Source organism: Danio aesculapii, chromosome 3 (assembly GCF_903798145.1).
Source record: "Danio aesculapii chromosome 3, fDanAes4.1, whole genome shotgun sequence".
Lineage (NCBI taxonomy): Eukaryota > Metazoa > Chordata > Actinopteri > Cypriniformes > Danionidae > Danio > Danio aesculapii.
The window spans coordinates 271,209-289,844 of NC_079437.1; the positions used below are offsets into that span (position 1 = coordinate 271,209).

Consider the following 18,636-nt stretch of genomic DNA (forward strand, 5'->3'; position numbering starts at 1 on the left):
ATATATATATATATATATATATACAGTTGAAGTAAGTATTATTAGCCCCCCTGTTAATTTTTTTCCCCAATTTCTGTTTAACGGAGAGAAGATTTCTTCAACACATTTCTAAACATAATAGTTTTAATAACTCATTTCTAATAACTGATTTATTTTATCTTTTCCATGATGACAGTACATAAAATGAAATTTAAAGGCTTAACTAGGTTAATTAGATTAACTAGGCAGGTTATGGTAATTAGGCAAGTTATTGTATAACGATGGTTTGTTCTGTAGACTATAAGAAAAAAATAGCTTAAAGGGGCTAATAATTTTGACCTTAAAATGGAATTTTAAAAAATTAAAAACTGCTTTTATTCTAGCTAAAATAAAACAAATAAGGCTTTCTCCAGAAGAAAAAATATTATCAGACATACTGTGAAAATGTCCTTGCTCTGTTAAACATCATTTGGGAAATATTTAAAGAAAGAAAAAGAATAAAATCAATTTAATAATTCAGCTTCAACTGTAGTATGTATATATATATATATATATATATATATATATATATATATATATATGTATATGTGTGTGTATGTGTATATATATATATATATATATATATATATATGTATGTGTGTGTGTATGTGTGTGTGTATGTATATATATATATATATATATATATATATATATATATATATATATATATATATATATATATATATATATATATACATTCACACACATTTACATATATATATATTATATATATATATATATATATATGTGTATGTATATGTATGTGTGTGTGTATAAATCATTTAAAAACATAGAACCCCCACTCTAAATAAATATCCAGTCTACTAGCCTGGGAGGAGGAATTAAAAAACTTAATTGCTTGGGGCATAAATTATAATTTTTTCCTATTTCTTATACACCTAGGAACACAATATCGATGACCTGATGGTAACAATTGGAAAGTGTTTGATAAAGGATGTCTCTCATCGTTGACAATTATGATAGCCTTATTTAGTACTTCTACATCTCTAATCCTACCAAAACCTAAACCCAATAACTACCTTAATAACTATTAAAAAGCAGCCAATTAGGGTGAATTTGGGTCTATTGGGACACTTTTTGCCATTTGAAATGACCAAGGAAAACTTGGGAGGACCCAATTGGCCTGAGTTCACCCTAGTAGTTTATTGGGCTAAAATCTTAGTTAGTGGTTTGACAATTGTGAGTATTGTACTTTATAATAAAGTGTGACTGGAAGTAGTGATGGTTTCAATCCAGAGTAACCTGGATAAATGTCTAAGCACTATTAAAAATAAAGGTTCTTCATTGGTATTGATGATCCTAAGAATCTTTGGACTTGGGATATTTCTCCCTAAAGTAGATACAGGTTTTTTAGACCTTGAGAACCAAAAATAGTTTTTATGTGGGATTTCTTAAAAAAAACAAACATCCTTTTGGAGAACCTTTATTTTAAGATCTTAAAGACTGGTAAGCAAAGTTTGTCCAACACTAAGGTTGTTAAGGGATTGTTCCCCCAAAATGGAAAATTCTATCACCATTCATTCATTCTTAAACCCATATGTTCTTCTGTTGAACTCAAAAGAAAATTTTTTAGAAAAGATTTCCCAGTGTTTTGTGGTAGATCAATTGGGTTCGTCTTTCTGTTTATATTTCTACATCCTTCAGAATGTTATACAGATTTGGTCTCACATGATTTCGACTAAATGATGACTGCATTATCATTTTGGCAGCACATTATCCCTTTAAAATTTTGCACAACACCCAGTGTGAGTATTATGAGGCATTTAGCCAGAAACGCAGCATATGGATAACCATCTTGAGGTAGTAATACGGAAGGTTAATTCATTTCATTATTGTGTTTCAAGATACTGAAGAATTGAAACTGCGCTGTTTGTCATTTAGGACGAGAGTGTTTGCTGGATGACAAAGAATACCATTAACTCCCAATTGCATCGCATCACATCAGCATATATTAAAAGGTGTCTTTTTTAAAAATTCTCATTAGCATTTCAATTTGTTTAGACAAAAATGGGGGATTTAGATGAGAAGAAGGGTTTAAGGAAACTGATTTATACAACAATGACAAATACTAATGAAATATTGGGTGTACTATAAGAAATGCTTGGATGTTGTAACTCAATGTTTGGTCAAATAGAACAAATCCAACTATTGGGTTAAAATCAAGGTGCGATATATACATTGATGATCATGGGGAGTCAAAATTTTCACATAATGTTTATGTAATACTTCAAATCTTTTTAATTAAGTTACACACTTATACAAATATATTTAGGTTTTCAGTGTTTTGAGGGATATCGAGTGTATTCTGGCCTACAGTAACCTGATTAGCTAGGCCTATTTTAAACTGTGTCTAATTTTACTTTGCTTTTAGGCTATATGTAGACACAAGTAACTATTTTATGAGTAAAGTGTCTTGTGAACACTTATTGTGTGCAACGGTGCTCCAGTTTTAAACTGCTGAATGAATTCTGTTTCTGATTTTGCGTTCACAGTGGTATGAACCGTTATAGGGGTGTTCAAATGTAGATTTATATCATATATTATATTAATTATTAATATTATTATTTAACAAACAAATCAGATCAAACTATTTCTTACAATTTAAAGAGATGACCCCTCCATACATCTCGTTTTCAGATGGAATTAAGGGGGTCAACCCCCCCTATAATTCACACCCTGGTTAAAATGTGTTAACTGAATTCAATTGAAAAAAATAAATAAATAAACCAAACATTGGTTTTGTCCACATTTGACCCAACATTGGGTTATAACAACCCATCATGTTTTATTCATTCATTCATTTTCCTTTGGCTTAGTCCTATTTATGAGGGGTCACCACAGCGGAATGAACCGCCAACTTATCCAGCATATGTTTTACACAGCAGATGCCCTCCCAGCTGCAATCCAGTACTGGAAAATATATAAACACTCATTCACACACACTGCGGCTAATTTAGTTAATCCAATTCACCTATAGCGCATGTCTTTGGACTGTGGTGGAAACCGGAGCACCCGGAGGAAACCCACACCAACAAAGGGAGAACATGCATACTCCACACAGAATTGCCAACTGGCCCAGCTGGGACTCGAACTAGTGACCTTCTTGCTGTGAGGCGGCAGTGCTAACCACTGAGCCATGGAGCTACCCTCCCATCATGTTTTAGTGTGTGATTTGTCGTATTTAAGCTTGAGACTGAATGGGAAAACGAGAGATAAATGAAACCCTCTGACACATTTCCATTGAAACGTACAGTACTAGACCGCGAAAGAAGGCTTTGTGGTTCTGGATCGCAAATTAAGCGCCAGGGTTCTGGGTTAAGAAGGAATATTAATAGTTAATTGCATACTGTATTAAATCTAGGACTCATCTGCGTCTAGGAGGGATTGATTCTGGATTTCATTAGTCTTGCGCTGAGATGGAGGTCAGCTGGAAAGTGTTGCATCCAGGGGAACTGGGTCTCCATGCTGTAGTTTGTCAATAAAATACAGATTTATAGCACTTCGGTTTGTCAAAGTCAAATAGGAGACATTTCAGAGACATCTCTTTGTTTTTGAAGGTCAAATTTGACATCGGTATTGTTTAATGATTAGGTTTTTGTTAATAAAAAGTCAATGGTAACTGAGAAGAGTGTGTTGTCGTGTTGTGACTGACGTAACGTTGACATCATAGCCGCTGGCGTCACTCAGGGAGTGTAAGTCGATCCTTTTGCTGGGATGTGGAGAGTATTGAAGATGGCAGGTTGCTCTTTTCTTATCGAACTGATCCATGTAGCGAATATGAGTCAAGCTCAGGCTGTCTGATAAGAGTTTGGCTGCTGCTCACAATGAGGCTTATTGGATTTGGGAAGACCGAATGACATTCTGTACAGCTGCCTGACACATGTGGGCAGAATACATAAAAATGAACAGGCTGCTGTTATTTACGCAGGTCGCTACATACCTGTGACTAGGCCAACACAAATCTGCATGAATTCTTTTTTGCAAAGTTCTGCACTGAAAGAGCAAAAAAAAAAAAGCCTTATTTATTACTTCATTTTTTTTTTTCATTGAAACTAATGCAAAAACGTCTATTTCTGTATTTTCTATTTTCTTATTCGTCAATATATTAACGTAACTTGTAACGTGATGCACGCTGACATTGGAGTTGAAGTGCAGGTTTAATACAATAATAGCTAGGCAGGCAACGGTCAACAGGGTCAAACAGATACATAAAGAGAATCCAGAACCATAGTTAAAGAATGTTCAGTCCCAGTGGCAAGCAACTTAAACAAACAGACAAAGCAAGGGTCAACCAAGTCAAGGCAAGGCACGGGAAACGCGCTGTAAAGTTAACAAAACAGATAAACAAGACTCAGCCCAGATGTGTGTGTGTGTGTCTGCTATTTTATATAGTCCTTGAATCAGTCCATGAATAGCTTCAGCTGTGTGTGTTTGCTGTCAGCAGAAGCAAGAAAATGGTGTGTGCGAGGAGCGTGCTGGGAGTTATTTAATATGGTGTGTGTGTAGTTCTTAAGCGATCCGCAAGGATTAGATCGCTGCAGATTGTGACAGTAACATTACTGTATTGCGTAATCAAATCTGCTATATTGCATGGTTAAAATGGTGCAAACTGGTAAACTGGTGCAAACTGCTTATTTGAACTATAAAAATGATGCTAATTAACATCTAAAGAAAAAAGAAGGTTCATATTTTTCCATGTGCATGTTGTTTCAAACCTATGATTGGGCCCACATGAATCTGCATGTTTTTAAACTTTAATTAATTAATTAATTAATTAATTAATTATTATTATTGTTGTTATTTTTACAAAAAAAAAAAAAACAGAAAAGGCAAAAAAATAAACATTAACTTTTTTTTTTTTAATCGAAAAAAGGTTCTGGAAAAATTATTGTTACGCATGTTGTTTCAAACGTATGATTAGGCCCACATAAATCTGCACATTCTGTATTTTTCCTTATCTATTTTTTTTACATTTTTAAATGTAATAATTTTTTTTGTACAAAATTCTGAACAGAAAAAGCAAAGTCTGGCCCTACTTATGACTCACCTTTTTCATTGAAAAACAATGCAAAAAAATATATAAAAATAAAAAATTATATTTTCTATACTCACATTTGTCATTATATTAATTTAACATTTAATTGTAGTGCATAATCAAAATTGCTATATTGTTTAAAATGATACAAATTGGTAAAATATAATGCTTATTTTAACTATAAATATGATACTAATTAACATTAAAAATAACATTCAAAATCTGGAAAGTTTTTTTTACACATGTTGTTTCAAAGCTATGATTAGGCCCACATGAATCTGCATGTTTTGCTTTATAATTAATTAAGTAATATTAGTAATATTATTATTATTATTATTATTATTATTATTATTATTATTATTAATATTATTATTATTATTATTATCCTTTTTTTTTTTTTTTTTTTTACAAAATTCTTAACAGAAAAATCTAAAAATAAATCAAAAAGGAACAGTTCACAGTTTCTGTCTGGTCCTACCTATGACTATTTTATTGAAAACAATGCAAAAAAAATTGTCATTATATACGATATACTCTTAGTACTCATTATAGTACTCATTAACTGTAGTGCATAATCAAAATTGGTATATTGCATGGTTGAAATGGTGCAAATTGGTAAATAAAATGCTTATTTGAACTAATTTAAAAAAAACGTTTAAAATGAGATATTTCATATTTCTGGAAATGTTCGTTAATGCATGTTCCATGATTCAGACCTACAGTATGAATAGGCCCACATGAAAAAGAGAAAAAGCCCCCAAAAATGTCCACAGTTTCTGTCAGGACTTACGACTTACTTTCATCCACTGAAACCAATGTAAAATGTTACTTTCATGAGAATTTCTGTACTCCTATTTGTCATAATATTTAATTGTAGTGCAATCCAAACTGGTATATTGCATGGTTATTATGGTGTGAATTTATAATATAATGCTTATTTGAACTAACTAACATTTTTTTGGGGGAAACAAAAACAAAAAACTTTGATTCATTATTCTGGATATTGTCCTTTCTGGTTAATTGTTCTGAATAAATTGAAAAATCTTAAAATCTTACAGAAACAATCTTAATTTTATGTACACTAAATAGAATTTAATTTAGTTCCAGACTGAAATACAACAAGACAATATAGAACAAAATAAAAGGAGCCATAGGACATTGTATTTTTCACATTGTATTTCAAGTAATCTTTGACCAATAAAAGTATTCATTAAATTTGCTAAATTAAAAATGAAATCTGTTCTTCACAATTAATATTCATGTCATCAGAAAGATAGTTCACAAGTCACATGTGATATTCTTATAGAGACTATAAATCAAACTTTATCATGTTAATCATTTAGAATTTTATATTTATATTTTATATTTTGATCAGCCACCAATATTTACACAGTGGTTTACACCATAACACTGCTCACCAACTTAATAAATAAAAAAATGGAAAACGACCATGTCACAGTTAAATTTCCAATAAAACAAATTAACAACATTTTTATATCGCACAAATAGTGCTCATTCTAGAGAATATATTTATTCAATATTTAACATAATTAAGTAATGCAAATGTTCATCAATGAAAAAAGTCTGCAATCTGCAAGCCATACCCATAAACGGTAAATTTCTTTATACTTATGAAGAAATTGTAACTATTCTGTAAAATTATCTCTTAAATAGAGTAAAAACCCTAATAAATAAGCTAACAGCAATAAAGTTCAATAACTGTGTGAAGTTCAGTTTCTGTTTTTACTAATAATTTCTGAGCAGAAAAAGCTAAATAATAATAATAATAATAATAATAATAATAATAATAATAATAAATAAGTTCACAGTTTCTGTCTGGCCTTACTTATGACTTACTTTTATTCATAGAAACCAATGCAAAAATTGTCTATATTATTGTCTATATTATTGCCTATAATTATCTATGTTTATATAGATATTAATGTAATTACATTAATGTAACATTTTTTATTTGTTGTGTGTAATCAAAATTGCTATATTGCATGTTTAAAATGGTGCAAACTGGTAAAAAAATGCTTATTTGAACTATAAGACAGCAGAGTTGAGCTCAGGTTTTGTTCTCACATTGTAGAAAATGCTAAGTTTCACACAATTTCTTCATGTCCCAACACAAATGGATTAAGTTTACTGAATAGTTTTCACAAAATTAAGTGGATTGAACATAACAAAATAACATTGTGTCAATAATTCATTTACAAAAATGCTGTTCCAGCTAATTTAAACAAAAGTAGTTTAAACAAGCAGTGAAAATCATTATTTTGAGAGTATCTAACACAATGTCCTAACTACTATTGATGAGACAATGCGATAAAAGACATTTTCAATGTTAAAAGTAGATTTTGTTTCTATTTCCGCAACGTCGCAGCTAAACAACATAATAAACTACAAAGATAATTACCTCAGGTACTGATTATGTGCTTTATTCAATGTTAAATGTCACGGATATGAGTTTAAATGCCATTTTTCTTGACATTTATAGCCATACTACTGAAAGCAGCAGCAGATAGTTCACCTCAGATCTCGAAAATAAAATTACAAGCAAACGTTTTGAAAATGAAGTCAAAACTGTGACTTTGTGTTAGATTATCAACCATACCACATTGTTGGGAATGCAGCACACTAATCTGTGCCTTTAAATGGCTGATAGTTAAATGTTCCTGCCATGTCGCATTGCGTATGGTGCAGACAGCCATTTTTAAATTGCTTGGCACCAGAATCTTGTTTCATCGATTGTATTAAGACCGTGATGTATAGCACCAAACATGAGAGAAACATTTAAATACCAGCCTCTGCACTGCCAATGAAATTGTAAAGGCTTTTAACCTAAATAATGCACATTATTTAACATTATTCCCAGGCTACTGAGTGACGGATGTTGTAGGTCTGTGCTGAATCACATTTCCCAATTTCGTTTTCAAACCATCTGCTAGATATTGAATTTTTTTACGATCTGGGATGAACTATCTGCTGGTACTTTCAGTAATATGGCAATAAATATAACGTAAAATGGTATTTAAACTCACATCGGCAGCATTTAACACTAAATAAAGCACATAATCAGTACCTGAGGTGATCATTGTCACAGTAGTTTATGCTGTTGCTCTGTCGCAGAAATATAAACGGTTTCTAAAATACAAATTTTGTGCGTCGTCGTCGCAGATGGTTAAAACAAATACTCCTTTTAACATGAAAAAGACAGCTTTTATTGAATGTTGCGGCACCATGTCATGTGTTGTACATAGTGTAATTGTATCAGCGCACACTGCCTCAGTGTACAAGATACACAACGAGTATGAAATGTGAGCAGTCAGATCCCTGATAGATAGTGAGAGAGCGAGAGAGAGAGAGATCACTGAAGCGATTTTGAGCTTTTCTCAGAAGGTTTCAGGGCTAATATCAGACGTGTCCCATCTTCGATCTATCATCGCTTGCCCCATTTTTGACAAAGCGTCAGTAGCTGCTCACAGAGACACCAGCACAGTACAGAATGTTCCAGAAACATTTGTTTTAGCGTTTGCACTCTCCGAGACGGCTTCATTTAGACCGGGGTGATTTGCAGAAAGATACAGTTAAATATAAGATGAGAGTGTTTACTCAGAGGCTCAGATGTGTAGTGGAGCCGCTCAGGGCTGATCTCTCTTAATGTACTGTGTGTTTGAAGCGCAGAGAGCCATGAAATGTGCTTTCTCTGAGGAGAACGTGTGTGTGTGTGAGTGTGTGTTGAGGCCTGAGGTCAATGAGGAACAAGATCTCACTTCTGTCTGGCTTATTCATTATCAGTTGATTATAAAGACTGTGTCAGAAATGCTTTGACCTCATAATCAATATACTGGAGACTGATGACAATGTCATGACGACTGAAGTTACTAATTGGCTCATACTGGGTAAAAGATGAATTAGAGCAGATTATGGGTTGTAATTTGAGCTTTGACACATATGTACTGGCAAAGGGTTAAATGCTTGTACAGTAGGTTATACATTCTGTAGTAATAGTTGTCCATGGTAATACATATTTATTTATTATGTATACATTTTTGTCACTAAGGTCTGAAAACAAAGACATAAATACAGTTAAGGTCAGACTAATTAGCCCTCTTAATTAGAAAAATTTTAATTATTTCCTCAATTATTGTTTAACATATTTCTAAACATACTAGCATTTTCTGTAGACAACTTAAAAATATATATAGCTTAAGAAGGCTAATAATATTGACCTTCAAATGGTTTTTAAAAAATTCGAAACTTTTTTCATTCTAGCCGAAATAAAACACATAAGACTTTCTCCAGAAGAAAAAACTATTATAGGAAATACTGGGAAAAATTCCTTGCTCAAACATTCCTTCATTCATTTTCTTTTCGGCTTAGTCCTTTTATTAATCAAGGGTCGCCACAGTGGAATAAACCGCCAACTTATCTAGCATACCTTTTAACGCTGCGAATGGCTCTGTTAAACATAATTTGGGAAACATTTGAAAAAGGAAAAAAAATCACAAAAGTGTGAATAATTTTGACTATTTATATTAATTTATATTATATTATATTTATATTTATTTATTTTAAAAAAATATATTTGGCTAATTTTAATCTTTACGCTAATTCTTCTTTTGTCTTTGGCATGTTGACAGTACAGTACATAATATTTTACTACTACTATAGGTGAATTTAATAAACTAAATTGGCCGTAGTGTATGTGTGTAAATATGAGAGTGTATGGGTGATTCCCAGTACTGGGTTGTGGCTGGAAGGGCATATTTTGTGTAAAACTGGATAAGTTGATGGTTTATTCTGCTGTAGCGACCCCTGATGAATAAAGGGACTAAGTCGAAGTAAAATTAATGAATATGATTAATATTATTTAGTTTAACTTGCTGAATACTACTGAAATTCTAAAACATGTGAAAAAAAAAAAATAAAATAATAATTATATATATATATATATATATATATATATATATATATATATATATATATATATATATATATATATATATTTATTTATTTTTATTTATTTATTTATTTATTTTTATTTTTATTTATTTTTTTTTTTTTACAAAAAAATACTTACTAAATAATTATATCCTTAAAATATTTTTACTTTGATTCTGGCCTCACATGATCTGAAACCTGAAATTTAGTTTGCTTTAATTTTCTCTCTTTGCTTTGAGTTTCTCTCTTCATCTCAGAAGCAAACATATTAGTGGCCTCATCAAAGAGCCGGCGAGTCTTTCATTTCTTTTCTCTCCATTACAGTAACGTGACATTGGGAGATTTCTTTGATTACTGTGCTGTCTAATAGTGCGCTTCTGATGACATAATCAGGATTGTGATTCGGGCAAAGCAGCCGCAGTCTTGTCCGTTCGCATCGCCCGCGTCTGATGAGTCTCCATCTCGCAGCTTCCCACAATCCCCTGCTGCGTCTCAGCGTGTCGTCTCTCTTTGTTTAAATATTGATGCCGCTGTGCTGCTTTAGACACCTGCTGAAACGGCCAGGGAATGATCAGCCTCTGGGAGAAAACATCAGAACAGAGAAAAGTCCTTGAGAATTTCAGCAGTCAGGAAAATATGTATAAAGAAAAGTATGACTTGGCTAAAAAAAAAAATTAAATTAGTGTTCAGACTTAACGAGTGCATGAACCTTGAAAATATATGAACAAAATTACAATACTGTATCCCCCAACCTTGTATTATAATGTAAGCATTTTTAATGCAGGGTAATATAATTTAGTTTCAAAATGTTTCCTTAAGAGATATTAATATACATTTTAAAGAAACATAAAAGATTTAATAACTATTTTTTGATAACTAATTTACTTTGTCTTGGCTATGATGACAGCATATAAAAGTTTTCTACTTATTTTGCAAGATGCTAGCATTAAAAGTGCAATTTAAATTTAACTATGACTTAACAATGTTGGTAAATTAGGCGAGTGATTGAAAAATTGTAATATGAAGTGGGCGCTGACAAAGGAGGTGCGAATCCAAATGCAGGTTTATTGAGAATGGTCAGGCAAGCAACGGTCAGAAGCAAACAGATGAATGCAGCCAAATCCAGAGTCGTTGTAAAATACACGACTGGCGATTGGTCACTACAGGCAGTAGTGCAGAGAACATAAACAAACAAACAAGGCGAGGGTCAAAAACTTGGCAAAGCAAGGCACGGAAAATGCATCGTAATGTTAACAAAACTGTCTACAAGACTCAGCCTTGATGTATGTGTGTGTGTGTGGTTATATGTGTGTGTGCACTGTTTAAATAGTCATTGAAATCAGTTGAAATCATGAGCAGCTTCCAGCCGTGATTGTGTGCAATTAACCCAATGAGGAACAGGTGCGGGTGAGCGGTGCATGACTGGAATTTGTAGTCCATATGCCGGCAGATTTGTAATCCTTTAGTGATCTGCGTGTTTACCAGTGATTTGCCGCCACTTGGTCGCTGGTGATCATAACAAAATTAGTTAGTTTTCTGAACTTTAAACAATCTTAAAATTTTATTTTTATCTTATTTTTTTTAAATTAAACTGCTTTTATTCAAGTCAAACTAAAAGAAACATAACTTTCCCCAGAAGAAAACATATTATAGTAAATACTGTCAAAATTTCCTTGCTCAGTCAAACATAATTTGGGAAATATTTGAGTAAGAAAAAGATAATAACAATAATTTTGACTTCAACTGTACATCAGTTTCGGCAGAAGCTGTTTTGAATTCTAATGGTTATTTTATTTAAAGCAACAGAATCTAAAGTGTATAAGGTTTGTGAAATATGTTTTGTAGTCAAGATTTAGTATATTTCTGAAGTCCAAGGTTAGATTTGTTTGACTGTAAATACAGTAAAATTAGGGATTTTGTGAAATATTATTAGTTTAATGACATCACTTACTATATAACTGTAGGTTAACTATGCTTAAATATTAACTTTAATTGTTAAAAGCTATTAGTTTCTATTAATAGTCAATATAATTAGCAACTAATACATTTACGGTAACTAATAACCTTAACTTTTCAGATTTTGATTGTAAGCAATGAAGTGCATCGTTTGTAAAGCTGCTTTGAAACAATGATTATTGTGAAAAGTTATATACAAATAAACTTGCATTAAATTGAAGTTTAAAATACATGTTTCCAAGTGTATATTGTAGTGTTTAATGTCAGATTGAAATGTAATCAAATATATTCTGATTTATTACATTAAAATGGGTCTAAAATGTTAGTCAAATGAAGCAAAACAGATAAACATGCCACACACAATGAGCCTCGTTCATAAAACATGAAATCATGAGGAGAACAAACTATTAAAACAAGGTTTTACCTGTTTTTTTTTACCCAGAAATGTCTTCTGTGAATGCGTTTGATGTGTGGGATTAAGTTTTTTTGTTTTTGTTTTTGTTTTGCATTTAAAGGCACAGTATGTATTTTTCGCCAATAAAGGGTGTGCACTCACAACACACAAAGACATAGTTTGATGACGGCATGCCTGAGTATGGAATCATGGGAGTTGTGGTCTTCATTACATCCTTAAGGATTCTGTAGAAATCATGTTGATGGATGAGCTTAAGTATTCAACACTTATTATCATGCTAGTATGAAGCAGAGTAAGCCTGAAAGTTGTGGAAGTTAAATGAGAGAAAAGTGACGCGACATGAAAGCAGTGGAGCTTTTATTATGACACAGTTCAGCGATTGCACATCATGTTAGACTTTTGTTATAGCCTCGCTAATCTGTGGAGTCTAATTTTGTTTTGTTTTTGTTTAAAGGAACATTCTATAAGGTACTTGTTTGTTTATAACAGGTCCTTAAAGGTACATATTAATACCTAACAAGTACAAATCTGTACCTCAAAGGTACAAAAGTGACCTTTAAAGGCCAGTAACAGTGACAGATTTAGTACCTTTAATTCTGAGAGTGTACCTTTTTGGAACTAGACTAATTTCTCCTGGTTTGGCTGGAGCACTTTTACCTTAGCTTAGCATAAGTTATTATATCGGATTAGACCATTAACATCTCACGTCAAAAAAATTTATGTCAATTTCTAATAGAGTGGAGGAACTATGATGTCAATTTGTATGCAAAAACCCGGAAGCGAGTTAGCATTTTAGCTTTTCCGGTTCCCTGGTCCCAAAGTCATGGGTTTTTTGAATGGGGTTTCAGTAAAATCGCTTAAATAGGGTTCGTGGCAAACACAAACTCAAGATACTTTCACGTTTTGTTCTACGACATAAAACACATCAGTTACATCTGCGTTTTTAAGTCGCTTACGCTTCTTTAAAAAGACGATTGTTAACTGACTACAGGCGGTGTCGGAGACATTATACGTCATCAAACTTAGCAAGTCTGGAGCGCAGTCTTGGATTTGTCTGTTTTTTAAGTATTTTCATGAATAGTGTTTTATAGTTTGTAGTGTTTTTCTAATTGGGAATTCATATTGTGTGTAGATAATGTCTTCACATGTAAAGACTGTCGAGACAGATTAATTTGTTGATCATTTATTTTAATTAAATGATATTGTGAAGATACTGCTTATCAGTGCAGCCTGTCTCTTTCCTGCTCTCAGTAATGCAAATATGTGAATAAATGTGTAAAAATACACACATATTAACTGTCATTTTAACGTGATCAAGTGATTTTTCGTAATTTTTTCTTCATTTGAACACATTGTCATAAATGGAATATTTACACTCCTCCATAAAATGTATAGCAGATGTGACTGTATGGGCTGCTTTTTGCTGTACTTCGTGACATAAAAAGTATATTGAATGTTGTTCTTTGTCCATGATGGAACTTCCAGGCATATAAACTTGTCCCTCACGCCTCATTTCTGTCGTCTGCTAAGGTAAGCAGGCTGTGTGTGCGCGAGCGATACACTTTTTTAAATATGTCTTATGATAATACTATGTAGGCACATTTACACATACAGTTTTAAAACTTTTACAACAACTGTAAAGCAAAACAAAATGTATTTCCCACGTAAAAAAAAGGTCCAAAAGGCAGTAGGTCTTTATGTTTTTACGTATTTATTTGTTTATAATATATAGCGTGGATTATAATATAATAAACCAAGAGATTAACTCTTTGTCATGGAACATATTTCTAAAAATAAGCTTGGTAAGTTGTCTGTAGCAGGGTGGTGCTGACGTCACAGGCGCGCGCCCCTAAGGCACTGTAGTCCGTTTATAACCTAATGTTAGCTTTTCAATTCTTGCGTTTGCATTAAAGATCTAAAAGTCCTCAAAGTTGTATTTTCGTGTGAGGATTATCCGGCTGGACATAAAAGTGTAATGAACAGTGTTTGAACACAGAGCTTATTATTTGCAGTCTTCGAAAAGCCTATGGGAAAATCCTATAGGGATTTTATCAAGGGAACCAGTTTTATGCTAGCAGCCGATTCGCCTACAAGGTGATGTCATAGTTCCTGCACTATATAAATTAAGTTTAATGCTCACTGTAAGTTCTAAGATTCACTCAATTATTAAAACTTTTTTTATGTGAAATGCTAATGGTCTAATCCGATTTAATGAATTATGCTAAACTAAGCTAAAATAGTTTAAAATGAGACCTTTAGAAAAAACAAACAAACAAAAAAAATCTGACAGAAAATATAAAGTTCTAATCCAATTCAACGATTTATTAAATTATTTGAACTTTTTTAAAAATTTGAGCAAGATGCTAATGGTCTAATCCGATTTAATGATTTATGCTAAGCTAAGCTAAAAGTACTACTGTCATACCCAGAGATTGGCTCAGTGATTAAAAAAATGGTAAAACTTGAATGTTTAACACTACAGGACTTTGTAAAATGGGCCTTTTTCACCTAGAAAAAGTGGAGTTTCTTTAATATTTATCTAGCAATTAACCAAAGACCTACACTCTATCTCAAAAAGTCAATAACATGAATAAATACAGGACGATTTTGTCAGAGAACTAACTTTTAAAGAAATCCCCTTGAAGCGTCATGGCAGCTAAAGAAAGCAACAGTGCTGGTAGGCCGGAGTGAGTCCTCTCTATCCACTTTAGCAGTCGTTGAGAGGACTTTAGTTGGTTTTCACAGCCTGCGCTCAACACAAAGTCACTTCCTGAGCTTTTTAAGCACATAATGATTCAGTTCCTACCCTAAAGCATTTAAAAGCCTCCACATCACTGTCAAGGCGGTGGCAAACTCAACTCCAACACCACCGTAACAGAGCAGAATGCCTATTGTGTCTAGTGAAAAGCACTTTGGGAGTTTTTATTGCAACCAATCAGCTGGTTCGCCGGTGACGTTGACGATATAAAGCTTCACGCTTCATAACCTGACAGCCATACATGAGCAGCTTGAGTGGAACACAAGATTAGCGAGTGCCGAAAAGCTCTGTGGAAGCCGAACTTTGAATAACACTACATTTCACGGCTCCGCAGGGCATCCGAGGTCTCTGCGAGAGGTGGAAGAGGTTAAAAGAGGTGGCAGCTGTATTCAGCACATGCAGATTCACCGGTGACCTTCAGAAAGACAGAGAGGCCGTGTTTTGAAAGCCTCGGTGGGCGATCTGAGCGGCTCTTATTGATCAGTCTCTTCAGGAACACTCCGATGCAATCCGAGCGCATCTCTGACGTAAAAGAAGGACGTTTTACCCTGACAAACCGCTCTGTCACCGCTGTTCTCCATTTCAGTGCTTTGAAACAAACGCTGTAGAAATAAACTCTGGTTGACCCATTTGCACTAGAAATTTTTCCTCAGAGAAGGCAACGGACGCAGTGATTGTGGATGAGAAAATGAACCATAGTTCAAAAATTTGAGAAAAAAAAACATCAAATCAGCTACGGAGATTCATTAATGCAAAGCAAGATCATGCAGTTCCACAGAACCATTGATTCTTTAGTAAAGAATCAGTTCAATATGTTTGTCAGTGTTGGAGGATGTTATTGGCCAAACACAATTTGAGATTTTATTGTCAATTACAACAGTCACTGTGTCAGATTATGCAACTTTGTGTAGATAAAGCAGTTGAGTGTATTGAGTGTTTCCCACAGATAGCAGTTTCCTTTATATATACTGTATGTATGTGTGTTTTCTGAATGAAAACTGCAGCATGATGCACTTTTGGAGCTGCTGCAGTGGTTTTTCAGCAATGGCTATAAACATAGAAACCTTTCACTCACTATACCTGCCAACATTTGGGGGTTTAGAGACTGTACCAAATTTGACGACCGGGATGGTGGGGTTTACAGGAGTTTTCCAGAAGAAATAACAAAATGGCAGGGTGACGAGAGATGTGTGTGAAACATGGAAAAAATGACAGTGTTGGCAGGTACGCCATAAGTTCTAACTTGAATTGAAATTAAAATGACAATGAAACATTGAGTAGACAGCTGGTTACCTTCAAAGATACATTGACATTAAATTTCCCACGCCTCATGTTGAATCAGAATCAGAATCAGAATCAGAATCAGAAAGAGCTTTATTGCCAGGTATGTTCACACATACGAGGAATTTGTTTTCGTGACAGAGCTTCTACAGTGCAACAGGATTACAGAGACAGGACAAAAAACAGATAATAAATATATTTTTTTAAAAATAGAAGTAAGTAGTGAGTGCAAATATACAGATTTACAGAATGAGAACATAATGAATGATTAACATTACATGCTAATTCTAATAATCACTGGGCTGCTGAAGTGCCTCAGTTATTAGTTAGGTAGTTCCTCGATGACACAATATACAGGCAAGCATACTGTTGCCGTAACACCATGCCCATTTCCAGCGTTTTCACGAGAAAACATAAGAATTTTACGTTTTGTCAGTTTAGTGGCTAATTCGTACGAGTTCAGTCGTATGAAATTGTACGATTTTGAAAAGGAGGCGTGGCACCTAACCCCACCCCTAAACCCAACCGTCATTGGGGGATGAGCAAATCATACTAAATCGTACGAATTAGATCGTACGAATTCATACAAATTAGCCACTGAATCAAAAAGTTACGAATTGCAGTGAGATTGTGTTGCCATTTCATATCCATTTGGCAGCACAGTCCTCTCTCCTTTATTTTACAATTTTAAAGCTCTGTAAAGAGATTCTGTGCTTCTATTGGTCAATGTCGTCCATGATGAGAAGAAAATTAAATATGCTAGACTTTATTTACATCATGAGGCATTGGAGAAATGACATCGGTTGCCGTGCAATTATGACCAGTGATGGTTCTAGCGTCAATGGCAGAAAATCATGTTATCTGAAAAGGGCTTAAGTAAACCAACGTTAATAATTGCAAGGAAAGAAAACTTTACATCAAACCAGACTCAATTTGGGGACCAGTTCACCTCTGGTTCTAGCTTCAGTGGCATCCTGGGCGAGCCACGCTATACTGCACCCTGTTTGTTGGTAATGGAGAGGCGATTGGGTTGAGATGGTAGAGATGTAGAGCAGGGATTAATGGAGGTGTAAGGATGCCCCCTAAAGGCTCTCGTTGCTGCCCGCTGCAAGATGCCACCCTGGCCGTTTCCCCATTTTTCCAATGCCTAAATCCGCCACTGCTTATGTCACACTATGCAAGAATAAACAATTACTTGTTGTATCCCAACACCCATTTGTCATTTATAAATCCCCACAACACCCTATCTCAAGTAAAATTGTGTCAAGGTGGGAAAAATCATGCCATTTGAACAGGTCTTAAACCAGGGTTGTCCAAACTCAGTCCTGGAGGGTCCTGCGTAGTTTAGCTTCAACTGCCTTCAACACACCTCCCTGGAAGTTTGTTGTATACCTAGAAAGAGCTTGATTAGCTGGTTCAGGTGTGTTTAATTGGGGTTGGAACTAAATTATGCAGGACACCAGCCCTCCAGGACTGAGTTTGGACATCCCTGGCTTAAGAAAACCAAAGTTAACAGTGGCAAGGAACCCAAATCTTATCATCTGACAGAAATAAATAGAGAAAACTTTAGGTCAAATCAGACTCAATTTAAGCACTAGTTCTCCTCTGGTTCTAGCTTTAGTGGCACCCTGGGTGAGCTACCCCATACCGCATCCTGTTTGTTGGAGATGGAGAGGGGAGTGGATTGAGAGAGTAGAGATGTAGAGTGGGGCTTAATGGAGGTGTGAGGCTCTCTGTGCTGCCCGCTGCAAGATGCTACCCTGGCCAATTCCCCATATTGCCCATGCCTAAATCCGCCACTGCTTATGTCACACTACACAAGAATAAACTATTTCTTTTTGCGTCCCAGCACCCAGTTATCATCTACAAATCCCCACGACACCATATCTCAAGTTATTTGTGCCGAAGTGGGAAAAATCATGTAATTTGAACAGGGCTTAAAAAAAACCAAAGTCAACAGGAGCAAGGAACCCAAATGTCATCATCTGACAGAACTGAAGAGAGAAAAGTTTAGGTCAAACCAGATTTAGTTTGTGGACCAGTTATCATTTGGTCAAGCCAACGAAGGATGAAGAGTTACAGCTTAGCCAGAAGTTTATCAATGGCATTGAGCACAATGTCCTTCTTGGTGAAGGTGTGTGACCCAGCTGGTCCCAGACGGGGGTACTTTCATGCTGACCACAGGGAAATGCGTGCAAAGGTCTT

The 18,636-nt window shown here is 34.2% G+C and overlaps 1 protein-coding gene across 1 annotated transcript in view; it reads left to right on the forward strand.

Annotated features, from left to right (window-relative positions):
* The window catches only part of LOC130220629 (protein shisa-6), a 444,723-nt gene that overhangs the window by 1,881 nt on the left and 424,206 nt on the right, over nt 1-18,636 (forward strand). The gene's annotated exons all lie outside the window — the stretch shown is intronic.